Here is an 11,233-nt window from a genome sequence, read left to right as displayed (position 1 = left end):
AGGGAGCGCAGGAGGGAGCTACACTGCAGAGTGAGCACTGGGGCGGTGAGCGCGGGAGGGAGCTACACTGCAGAGTGAGCACTGGGGCAGTGAGCGCGGGAGGGAGCTACACTGCAGAGTGAACACTGGGCAGTGAGCGCGGGAGAGAGCTACACTGCAGAGTGAGCATTGGGGCAGTGAGCGCGGGAGGGAGCTACACTGCAGAGTGAGCACTGGGGCAGTGAGCGCGGGAGGGAGCTACACTGCAGAGTGAGCACTGGGGCAGTGAGCGCGGGAGGGAGCTACACTGCAGAGTGAGCACTGGGCAGTGAGCGCGGGAGAGAGCTACACTGCAGAGTGAGCACTGGGGCAGTGAGCGCAGGAGAGAGCTACACTGCAGAGTGAGCACTGGGGCAGGGAGCGCAGGAGGGAGCTACACTGCAGAGTGAGCACTGGGGCGGTGAGCGCGGGAGAGAGTGACACTGCAGAGTGAGCACTGGGGCAGTGAGCGCGGGAGAGAGCTACACTGCAGAGTGAGCACTGGGGCAGAGAGCTACACTGCAGAGTGAGCACTGGGGCAGTGAGCGCGGGAGGGAGCTACACTGCAGAGTGAGCACTGGGGCGGTGAGCGCGGGAGGGAGCTACACTGCAGAGTGAGCACTGGGGCGGTGAGCGCGGGAGAGAGCTACACTGCAGAATGAGCACTGGGGCGGTGAGCGCGGGAGAGAGCTACACTGCAGAGTGAACACTGGGGCGGTGAGCGCGGGAGAGAGCTACACTGCAGAGTGAGCACTGGGGCAGAGAGCTACACTGCAGAGTGAGCACTGGGGCAGTGAGCGTGGGAGAGAGCTACACTGCAGAGTGAGCACTGGGGCAGAGAGCTACACTGCAGAGTGAGCACTGGGGCAGTGAGCGCGGGAGGGAGCTACACTGCAGAGTGAGCACTGGGGCGGTGAGCGCGGGAGGGAGCTACACTGCAGAGTGAGCACTGGGGCGGTGAGCGCGGGAGAGAGCTACACTGCAGAGTGAACACTGGGGCGGTGAGCGCGGGAGAGAGCTACACTGCAGAGTGAGCACTGGGGCAGAGAGCTACACTGCAGAGTGAGCACTGGGGCAGTGAGCGCGGGAGGGAGCTACACTGCAGAGTGAGCACTGGGGCAGTGAGCGCGGGAGGGAGCTACACTGCAGAGTGAGCACTGGGGCGGTGAGCGCGGGAGAGAGCTACACTGCAGAATGAGCACTGGGGCGGTGAGCGCGGGAGAGAGCTACACTGCAGAGTGAACACTGGGGCGGTGAGCGCGGGAGAGAGCTACACTGCAGAGTGAGCACTGGGGCAGAGAGCTACACTGCAGAGTGAGCACTGGGGCAGTGAGCGTGGGAGAGAGCTACACTGCAGAGTGAGCACTGGGGCAGAGAGCTACACTGCAGAGTGAGCACTGGGGCAGTGAGCGCGGGAGGGAGCTACACTGCAGAGTGAGCACTGGGGCGGTGAGCGCGGGAGGGAGCTACACTGCAGAGTGAGCACTGGGGCGGTGAGCGCGGGAGAGAGCTACACTGCAGAGTGAACACTGGGGCGGTGAGCGCGGGAGAGAGCTACACTGCAGAGTGAGCACTGGGGCGGTGAGCGCGGGAGAGAGCTACACTGCAGAATGAGCACTGGGGCGGTGAGCGCGGGAGAGAGCTACACTGCAGAGTGAGCACTGGGGCAGAGAGCTACACTGCAGAGTGAGCACTGGGGCGGTGAGCGCGGGAGGGAGCTACACTGCAGAGTGAGCACTGGGGTGGTGAGCGCGGGAGAGAGCTACACTGCAGAGTGAGCACTGGGGCGGTGAGCACGGGAGAGAGCTACACTGCAGAGTGAGCACTGGGGCAGAGAGCTACACTGCAGAGTGAGCACTGGGGCAGTGAGCGCGGGAGGGAGCTACACTGCAGAGTGAGCACTGGGGCGGTGAGCGCGGGAGGGAGCTACACTGCAGAGTGAGCACTGGGGCGGTGAGGGCGGGAGAGAGCTACACTGCAGAGTGAGCACTGGGGTGGTGAGCGCGGGAGAGAGCTACACTGCAGAGTGAGCACTGGGGCAGAGAGCTACACTGCAGAGTGAGCACTGGGGCAGTGAGCGCGGGAGAGAGCTACACTGCAGAGTGAGCACTGGGGCAGAGAGCTACACTGCAGAGTGAGCACTGGGGCAGTGAGCGCGGGAGGGAGCTACACTGCAGAGTGAGCACTGGGGCGGTGAGGGCGGGAGAGAGCTACACTGCAGAGTGAGCACTGGGGCGGTGAGCGCGGGAGAGAGCTACACTGCAGAGTGAGCACTGGGGCGGTGAGCGCGGGAGGGAGCTACACTGCAGAGTGAGCACTGGGGCGGTGAGGGCGGGAGAGAGCTACACTGCAGAGTGAGCACTGGGGCGGTGAGCGCGGGAGAGAGCTACACTGCAGAGTGAACACTGGGGCGGTGAGCGCGGGAGAGAGCTACACTGCAGAGTGAGCACTGGGGCGGTGAGCGCGGGAGGGAGCTACACTGCAGAGTGAGCACTGGGGCGGTGAGCGCGGGAGAGAGCTACACTGCAGAGTGAGCACTGGGGCAGAGAGCTACACTGCAGAGTGAGCACTGGGGCAGTGAGCGCGGGAGAGAGCTACACTGCAGAGTGAGCACTGGGGCGGTGAGGGTGGGAGAGAGCTACACTGCAGAGTGAGCACTGGGGCGGTGAGCGCGGGAGAGAGCTACACTGCAGAGTGAACACTGGGGCGGTGAGCGCGGGAGAGAGCTACACTGCAGAGTGAGCACTGGGGCGGTGAGCGCGGGAGGGAGCTACACTGCAGAGTGAGCACTGGGGCGGTGAGCGCGGGAGAGAGCTACACTGCAGAGTGAGCACTGGGGCGGTGAGCGCGGGAGAGAGCTACACTGCAGAGTGAGCACTGGGGCAGAGAGCTACACTGCAGAGTGAGCACTGGGGCAGTGAGCGCGGGAGGGAGCTACACTGCAGAGTGAGCACTGGGGCGGTGAGCGCGGGAGGGAGCTACACTGCAGAGTGAGCACTGGGGCGGTGAGGGCGGGAGAGAGCTACACTGCAGAGTGAGCACTGGGGCGGTGAGCGCGGGAGAGAGCTACACTGCAGAGTGAGCACTGGGGCAGAGAGCTACACTGCAGAGTGAGCACTGGGGCAGTGAGCGCGGGAGAGAGCTACACTGCAGAGTGAGCACTGGGGCAGAGAGCTACACTGCAGAGTGAGCACTGGGGCAGTGAGCGCGGGAGGGAGCTACACTGTAGAGTGAGCACTGGGGCGGTGAGCGCGGGAGGGAGCTACACTGCAGAGTGAGCACTGGGGCGGTGAGGGCGGGAGAGAGCTACACTGCAGAGTGAGCACTGGGGCGGTGAGCGCGGGAGAGAGCTACACTGCAGAGTGAACACTGGGGCGGTGAGCGCGGGAGGGAGCTACACTGCAGAGTGAACACTGGGGCGGTGAGCGCGGGAGAGAGCTACACTGCAGAGTGAGCACTGGGGCGGTGAGCGCGGGAGGGAGCTACACTGCAGAGTGAGCACTGGGGCGGTGAGCGCGGGAGAGAGCTACACTGCAGAGTGAGCACTGGGGCGGTGAGCGCGGGAGAGAGCTACACTGCAGAGTGAGCACTGGGGCAGTGAGCGCAGGAGAGAGCTACACTGCAGAGTGAGCACTGGGGCAGTGAGTGCGGGAGGGAGCTACCCTGCCGAGTGAGCACTGGGGCAGTGAGCGCGGGAGGGAGCTACACTGCAGAGTGAGCACTGGGGCAGTGAGCGCGGGAGGGAGCTACACTGCAGAGTGAGCACTGGGGCAGTGAGCGCAGGAGAGAGCTACACTGCAGAGTGAGCACTGGGGCAGTGAGCGCGGGAGGGAGCTACACTGCAGAGTGAGCACTGGGGCGGTGAGCGCGGGAGAGCGCTACACTGCAGAGTGAGCACTGGGGCAGTGAGTGCGGGAGGGAGCTACCCTGCCGAGTGAGCACTGGGGCAGTGAGCGCGGGAGAGAGCTACACTGCAGAGTGAGCACCGGGGGCAGCTGTACAACCAAGAGAGTGGCCAGCCAGGTCTGGGCCTCATCATCTTGCCAGCCACTAGACGGGGTGCGTTTCCTCCCCAACGCAAACCTCTCCCCCCAGCCTTTGGCTGCAGCACTGGATGGGGGAGGACGAAATCCCTGCTGGCTGGAGGGATTAGGGGAAAGAAAAGGTCCCTGCCCACTGGCGGTTAGCAGGGGAGAGAAGGTCCCTGCTAGTCAGGAAGGGTTGAGGGTGGAGGGAGAAGGTCCCTGCCAGCCAGAGCAGGGGACAAAGCCCCATTGGATGGGGCCCCCCACTCTGAACCCTTCCTCACTCCCAACTGTTACATGCCCCCAACCTCCTGCCCTGCCCCCCACACCTCAAAGGCCCGGCCCTGATTCCTGGACCCCCACACTCCCAGCCCCTGCCCTGAAGGGCCCGAGCGTCACCAAGTAAGTCTGCTCGTTTTTGATAGAGCCGTGTACAGGCAGCTCTCTCCAGCCGCACCCGGCCCTCGTATCCGGGGCCCTTTCTCCTACCCCGGGTAGCCTCGTGTCTTTTGCTCCACGGGCTGTAGCTCCGACTTCACAGCTGGGTCCGGAACCTCTTTGTTCTGTCCAGTCGCCTCGACAAACCGGAACTACGACTGTCCCCGGTGCTGAGTAATGGTGACAGCCAGCAGGCCTCCTGCTCCCAGGTAACAGGCCTACTCTGCAAGGGAAACGCCTGTCCTCTGAGCAGCCATGCGGCTGTAGTGTTGCAGAGAGCAAGCCGGCTGACTCGCCTGGCCCATGCTGCTTTGTTCCTCAAATACAAACGTCTGGAAATCAGCATCTGACACCGACTGTGGCTGCAGCCCCGTCTGCTGTCATCATATAATAAACCACCCTGTGAGTTTCCCTATTCTAATTGTGCAGCCCGCAGCCCTGACGGACAGCAGAGCTTGTGTATTGATCACTCTTCGGACCTGAACCCGGCCAGTGCCGCGGGGAGCTGTAATGGAGGAAAACCATTTAAAATACATTTTAAAGGCTCCTTTGCAGAATTAATGAGGAGGAACCGGTGCTGTGTGTTAACAGGAGGCAGGAGAAAGTAAACCCTGGTAACCTGCATTGCATTCGATTCCAGGAGAGAATTCCGCTTCATCAAAGCTGGAAAGAGACAAGAGATGATAAAGGGGCTGTTTATTTCCAGGACCCCAGACTGGACTAGTTCATTGCCGAGGGGTTTGAGCAAGTTCCGAGTTGATTAGTGATATAATGCAAAGAATAAATTCACGTGGAACTAACTGTAGAAGGCGAAAGCCCCAGGGCAGGAAATCAACTCAATAATTTGGCAGGTTAAGTGACAAAATGCAGGAAACCCCCCCCCAATGTCGCAGGTTTCCTCAAACAGGGCGGGGAAATTCCTCGGGCTATTGAGATGAATGGCAGGAACTTGGAGGCTATTTCGACACAGTCGCATAGCAAAGGCTAATGCCCAACACAGCACTTTCAACATCCTGAGTCAGTGGCCTCCCGCTGTTGCCCTGTTTCCCGAACTCCCCAGCCGGTTAACAGCTGAAGCATGGCTGTGCACGGTGCTATCACATGTATCCCCTCGCTGATTGTTTGGATCGCATGTCGCTGTGCCCTGTTTCTGTCCTATTAAAACACCCTCCCACCGGTGTACAGCTGTGCAATGAAAACGTTAAACGCTGCGCTGCCTTCTTAGGATAATTATCGGCGGTTGGCGGATTGTGACAATCGCACCGATTCCTAACACCTGCAGTTTGCCTGCAATTCAAGGGCGGGTGCCATCCTGGGGCTCACTCGGCTTCTTTCCAGCTGTCTTTTATCTAGTGTACACCCTCTTCGGCAGCGGGGTTGCTACTGAACTGACGTGTCTGTGTACAGGAGCCAGCTGGAAAGGAGGACAGAATTCTTGCTGCTTTCAAGGTACCTGGCACGGCTGGGCCAGCGCTCCCCAGGATTAGCACTCCGTTTCTCATCTTTAAGGAGTCTGATGTTTCTGCTCTTACTCCCTCGGGCGCCCAGCCGCTCACCACCAAACAGATACTTCAAACAACCCACCCAGCAGGGGGATTCGGTGCAGGCAGGGTGAATCATAGAATACTAGGACTGGAAGGGACCTCGAGAGGTCATCGAGTCCAGCCCCCTGCCCTCATGGCAGGACCAAATACTGTCTAGACCATCCCTGATAGACATTTATCTAACCTACTCTTAAATATCTCCACAGATGGAGATTCCACAACCTCCCTGGGCAATTTATTCCAGTGTTTCACCACCCTGACAGTTAGGAACTTTTCCTAATGTCCAACCTAAACCTCCCTTGCTGCAGTTTAAGCCCATTGCTTCTTGTTCTATCCTCAGAGGCCAAGATGAACAAGTTTTCTCCCTCCTCCTTATGACACCCTTTTAGATATCTGAAAACTGCTATCATGTCCCCCCCGTCAATCTTCTCTTTTCTAAACCCAATTCTTTCAGCCTTCCCTCATAGGTCATGTTCTCTAGACCTTTAATCATTTTCGTTGCTCTTCTCTGGACCCTCTCCAATTTCTCCACATCTTTCTTGAAATGTGGTGCCCAGAACTGGACACAATACTCCAACTAAGGCCTAACCAGCACAGAGTAGAACAGAAGAATGACTTCTCGTGTCTTGCTCACAACACACCTGTTAATGCAGCCCAGAATCATGTTTGCTTTTTTTTCAAGAGCATCACACTACTGATTTATATTTAGTTTGTGGTGCACTATAACCCCTAGATCCCTTTCTGCCGTACTCCTTCCTAGACAGTCGCTTCCCATTCTGTATGTGTGAAACTGATTGTTCCTTCCTAAGTGGAGCACTTTGCATTTGTCTTTATTAAACTTCCTCCTATTTACCTCAGACCATTTCTCCAGTTTGTCCAGCTCATTTTGAATTATGACCCTATTCTCCAAAGCAGAATTGATTAAGAATTGGGCGAGAGGTGACCCATGACTCATGCTTTTGCTAACCTCTGTTTTATTGTCACTTCACCTGCACAGCCCAGCCCGGTCCCATTTGTGCACCCTGTCTGGCTTGCGGATTGGGAACTGTCAAGCGCAGGGGCTGCTGGTTCGGATGGAGCTTAGTGCCTAGGAACTACAATCTGAGCGCTGAGCCTCACTGGGCTATTAGAACCTAGATCATTAGCAATAACAGTGGACTGGTGTAATAAGCAATGGAGTGTCTCTACCCATCCCAAGGCCCCACGCTGCATAGGCATCACCGTGGATCCAGTGGCCAGAGACACACTGACCTTGGTGGGAGTTTGCTTGGGCACAAGAGCCCCCTTGTTGGGTTCGGGGCCCAATCAGACGCAGCAGAATTTATCTGCTAGCCACGGTGGCCTGTGCGAAATGGGTCAGTGGTCTTTGGGAGAACGGCTCAGATCCAGAAGCCACCGGTCCTCATGGGCCACCTTGGCTGAAAGGTGACACTTGCAAGAGCTTCCTGGGGCATGTTGGGTGGCAGGATGTCCTACGGGGCACTGCTTGGGTAGGGCTCCCGCTGTTCAGTAGCTAACGGTCTGCTCGGGGTTTGTCACCATCCACGAGTCTGGGAAAAGCACTCCCTGGTGCATTCGCAACTGCAGCCGTGGTGCGCGACGGATGGGAAGATGTCCACACCCAAGCCAGGGAGAGGTGAGGTAAGACACCAATTGGATTCCTTGGACATTTATTTGTTGTTTGATGGACCCTAGAGCTTGGGCCAGCAGCGCGGAGTCTGGCACGCCCTCCTGGTGAAAAGGCTGGCACCGAACTGCCCTGCCGCAGACCCGCACCACGATCATTTGCCCCATGGCAACAGACTAGGCGGTGCCCGTGGCCCCATTCACTGTCCAGGAGTCTCTCCTCAGGCTGCGTGAGGAAGGAGTTTCTCATGGAGAGAGCCGCTCATTCCCATTCTTCTCACCGCAACGGAGCAGCTGCCACAGTAGCCAGAGTCGGTAGCAGAACCCAGGCTGGTGTCCTGCTGAGGTGTTGGTGGCGAGGCCCTTCCCAGTAATGGTGGAGCCAAATACTGCTACCCGAGTGGAGGCTCTGCTGTGGACCGCCACGATGTCCTTGTACACGGAGACGCCTCGATTACGTCTGCAGTGCAAATACATGGCTCGCAGCACCCGCTCTGACCCATGAAACATTAAGTCGTCGTCCGTAGAATGGAACCACAAACTTTTCAAAGCGATTGATATTTGTTTTCTTCTCTTTTTTCTGCCAAGTGGGCAAATTGTTTAGTATTTTAGTCAGACTGACATGGAGGGAGGGGGAAGCAAATGGGTGGTCACACGGCGCTCCAGAGCAATGGGGAGAAATAGCCATGCATGAACGAGATGCACACAAACCAAGGAAAAATGAATGGTTGTTTTATTTTACTGTTAGGATGTACAATTGCCTTGTCCATTGCTCCCTCAGGGTCACTAACTTTGTCTCAAGGGGTATGTCTACACTACCCCCCTAGTTCGAACTAGGGGGGTAATGTATGCATACCGAACTTGCTAATGAAGCCCGGGATTTGAATTTCCCAGGCTTCATTAGCATAAAGCCGGCGCCGCCATTTTTAAAAGCCGGCTAGTGCGAACCCCGTGCCACGCGGCTACACGCGGCACGGACTAGATAGTTCGGATTAGGCTTCCTAATCCGAACTATCTGTACACTTTCTCTCACCCGCCAGAGTCAGATGCTGCTATCTGGGGCGTCAATCAATGGCGCTCAGGTCACGCTGGAGGAGTTCTGGGCAATAACACGCTGACTGTTACAATGGCAACAACCGTTGTCGGGGAGATGGGGAAAGGCAGCTGTGGCGCTCCGTTGGGAATTCTAGGTAAACGACATTATCATTGCTGCGGTCTTTTGTTTTGGGTGGATTTTTTTTAGGATTTGATGCACAACTGTGCTTGAGGAGTATAGGAAAGACAATTATCCATGAAGGGCATGGGGATTATACAGGCTATGCCCCGGATAAGGAATCCACGGAGTGTATGAGCAATGGTGCTCCCTGTACACCAAGTCCTTTCTCTTCCCTTGCTGACAGGAGCCTGACGCCGACGCGTTAGTGGGGTAACGAAGCTCTCTGTTTTGTGCTGGCCATTTAAATCCCTCTTTGAAGGACTCTGGGGGGCTGGACCCGCATGGTTAGAGATGCTGCCTAGCAGCACTGAAGCTAAACAAGGGGCAGAGCAAACCGCTGCGGGGGTAATATTCCTCAGAGCCGTTGTGCCGTGCCTCCTTCGCCCTCCATCTGTCCTGACTACAGCATCTAGAAATGGCCTTGAGCTGAGCTGCGGAATCCTCTGCTGCTGGCAAAGTGTTAGAGAAGAACAGGTGACCCAGAGGCGAATGGAGCAAACAGGCTTTATTGCAGATACTTGTTCCGCCTCGGAGCCCCAAAACCTTGCTCCGAGTGAGCAAAACATTCGATAGCCACAGGTTCACCTTTTTGAATCAGTATGTAAATACACGTATCAATTACACCACCCCACAGACCTTACCTTAGTAATGATATTTCTGATTTTTTCCTTAGAAAACCCTCCATCAAGTTTCACCTAACCACTGGGGCTTCTTAGGCTGTGTCTAGACTACATCTCTTCGTCGACAGAAAGATAGAGATTAGGAACGTCGAAATTGCTAATGAAACAGGGATTTAAATATCCCATGCTTCATTAGCATAAACATGGCCGCCACTTTTTTTTTTGACATGGAGCTTTTTCGAAAAAACCAGCAGTCTAGATGGGGATCTGTCAAAAAATAAACTTTTTCGACAGATCCTGTATTCCTCAAAAATGAGATTTACAGTACCTGTCGAAAAAGGATTTATTTTTTGACAGATCCGCCTCTACACTGACTTTGTTTTCGAAAAAGCTCCATGTTGAAAAAAAGCAGTGGCCGTGTTTATGCTAATGAAGCGTGAGATATTTAAATCCATGCTTCATTAGCAATTTTGATGTGCCTAATCTATATCACTCTGTCAACAGAAAGGTGTAGTCTAGACACAGCCTTAATGTTTCTGTGGCAGTACATTAGATGGAGACGACACACAGGGGCCAACAAGACACAATACCCACCTTTGCTTTTATTTAAGAGAACTGGAATTGACAGACTAACAGTGAAAACATCCACTGATGACAAGATCAAGAAGGAACCATTCTGCCCATCGAGACTATGAGGTTGCATAGTCTTTATGTAAGATGTCAACGTCTGAGATTCCTCTACCAAGCCAAATCATGGAACCTGCCAATCCTGATTTTAAAATGTTGTCTAGCTCAAATAGACAATACACTTGCTGTGTCATAAAGACTCACCATACCTCTAGGCAAGCTATTCCAATGGGTAATTAACATCATGGTTTGGAAAAAAAATTGCATCTTTATTTCTATTTTGAAGATCTACCTTCATGTTATAGCCGTTAGCTCTCATTCGCCACAAAGCTTGGGAGTTAACGAAGAGACTACCGATGTCTAGTTATACCATATCTACCACTTCCCCTTTAGATCTCAGTCATGTGAAACAGTATCTTTGCTGTCTCATAAATAAATTGGGGAAATGCAACCGAGATGCAATAAAGTGGCCGCATAACTGGTTGGAAAAACCATTCCCAGAGAGTCGTCATCAATAGGTCAGGGTCATGCTGAAAGGGTATAATATGTGGGGTCCAACAGGGATCAATTCTGGGACTGTTTCTGTTCAAAATTTTCATCAGTGATTAAGATGATGGCATAGAGAGCATGCTTACAAAGTCTGTGGGAAATACCAAGCTGGGAGGAGAGGAAAGTGTTTTGGAAGATAGACTTATACTTCAAAATGATCTGGACAAATGGGAGCCATTATCTGAAGTAAATAGGATGAAATTCAATAAGGACAAATGCAAAGTGCTCCACTTAGCAATTTCCCATTTTGTATGTGTACAACTGACTGTTCTTATCTGTCTAGGAAGGAGTACTGCAGAAAGGGATCTGGGGACCACACGCTAAATATGAGTCAACAGTGTGACCCTGTTTCAAAAAAAGCAAACGTTCTGGGATGTTTTAGCCTGCATGTTATAAGTCAGACACAAGAAGTAATTCATTTGTTCTTCTCCGTGCTCATTAGGCCTCAGCTGGAGTATTGTGTCCAGTTCTGGGTGCTACATTTCAGGAAAGACGTAGAGACATTGAAGAAAGTCCAAAAAAGGGCAACAAAAATTATTAAAGGTGTAAAAAACAACCTATCAGGGAAGA

This window comes from Pelodiscus sinensis, chromosome 11 (genome assembly GCF_052426305.1).
Source record: "Pelodiscus sinensis isolate ZL-2025 chromosome 11, ASM5242630v1, whole genome shotgun sequence".
Taxonomy (NCBI): domain Eukaryota; kingdom Metazoa; phylum Chordata; order Testudines; family Trionychidae; genus Pelodiscus; species Pelodiscus sinensis.
The sequence above is the reverse complement of the archived record's forward strand: the minus strand, read 5'-3'. Positions refer to the sequence as shown.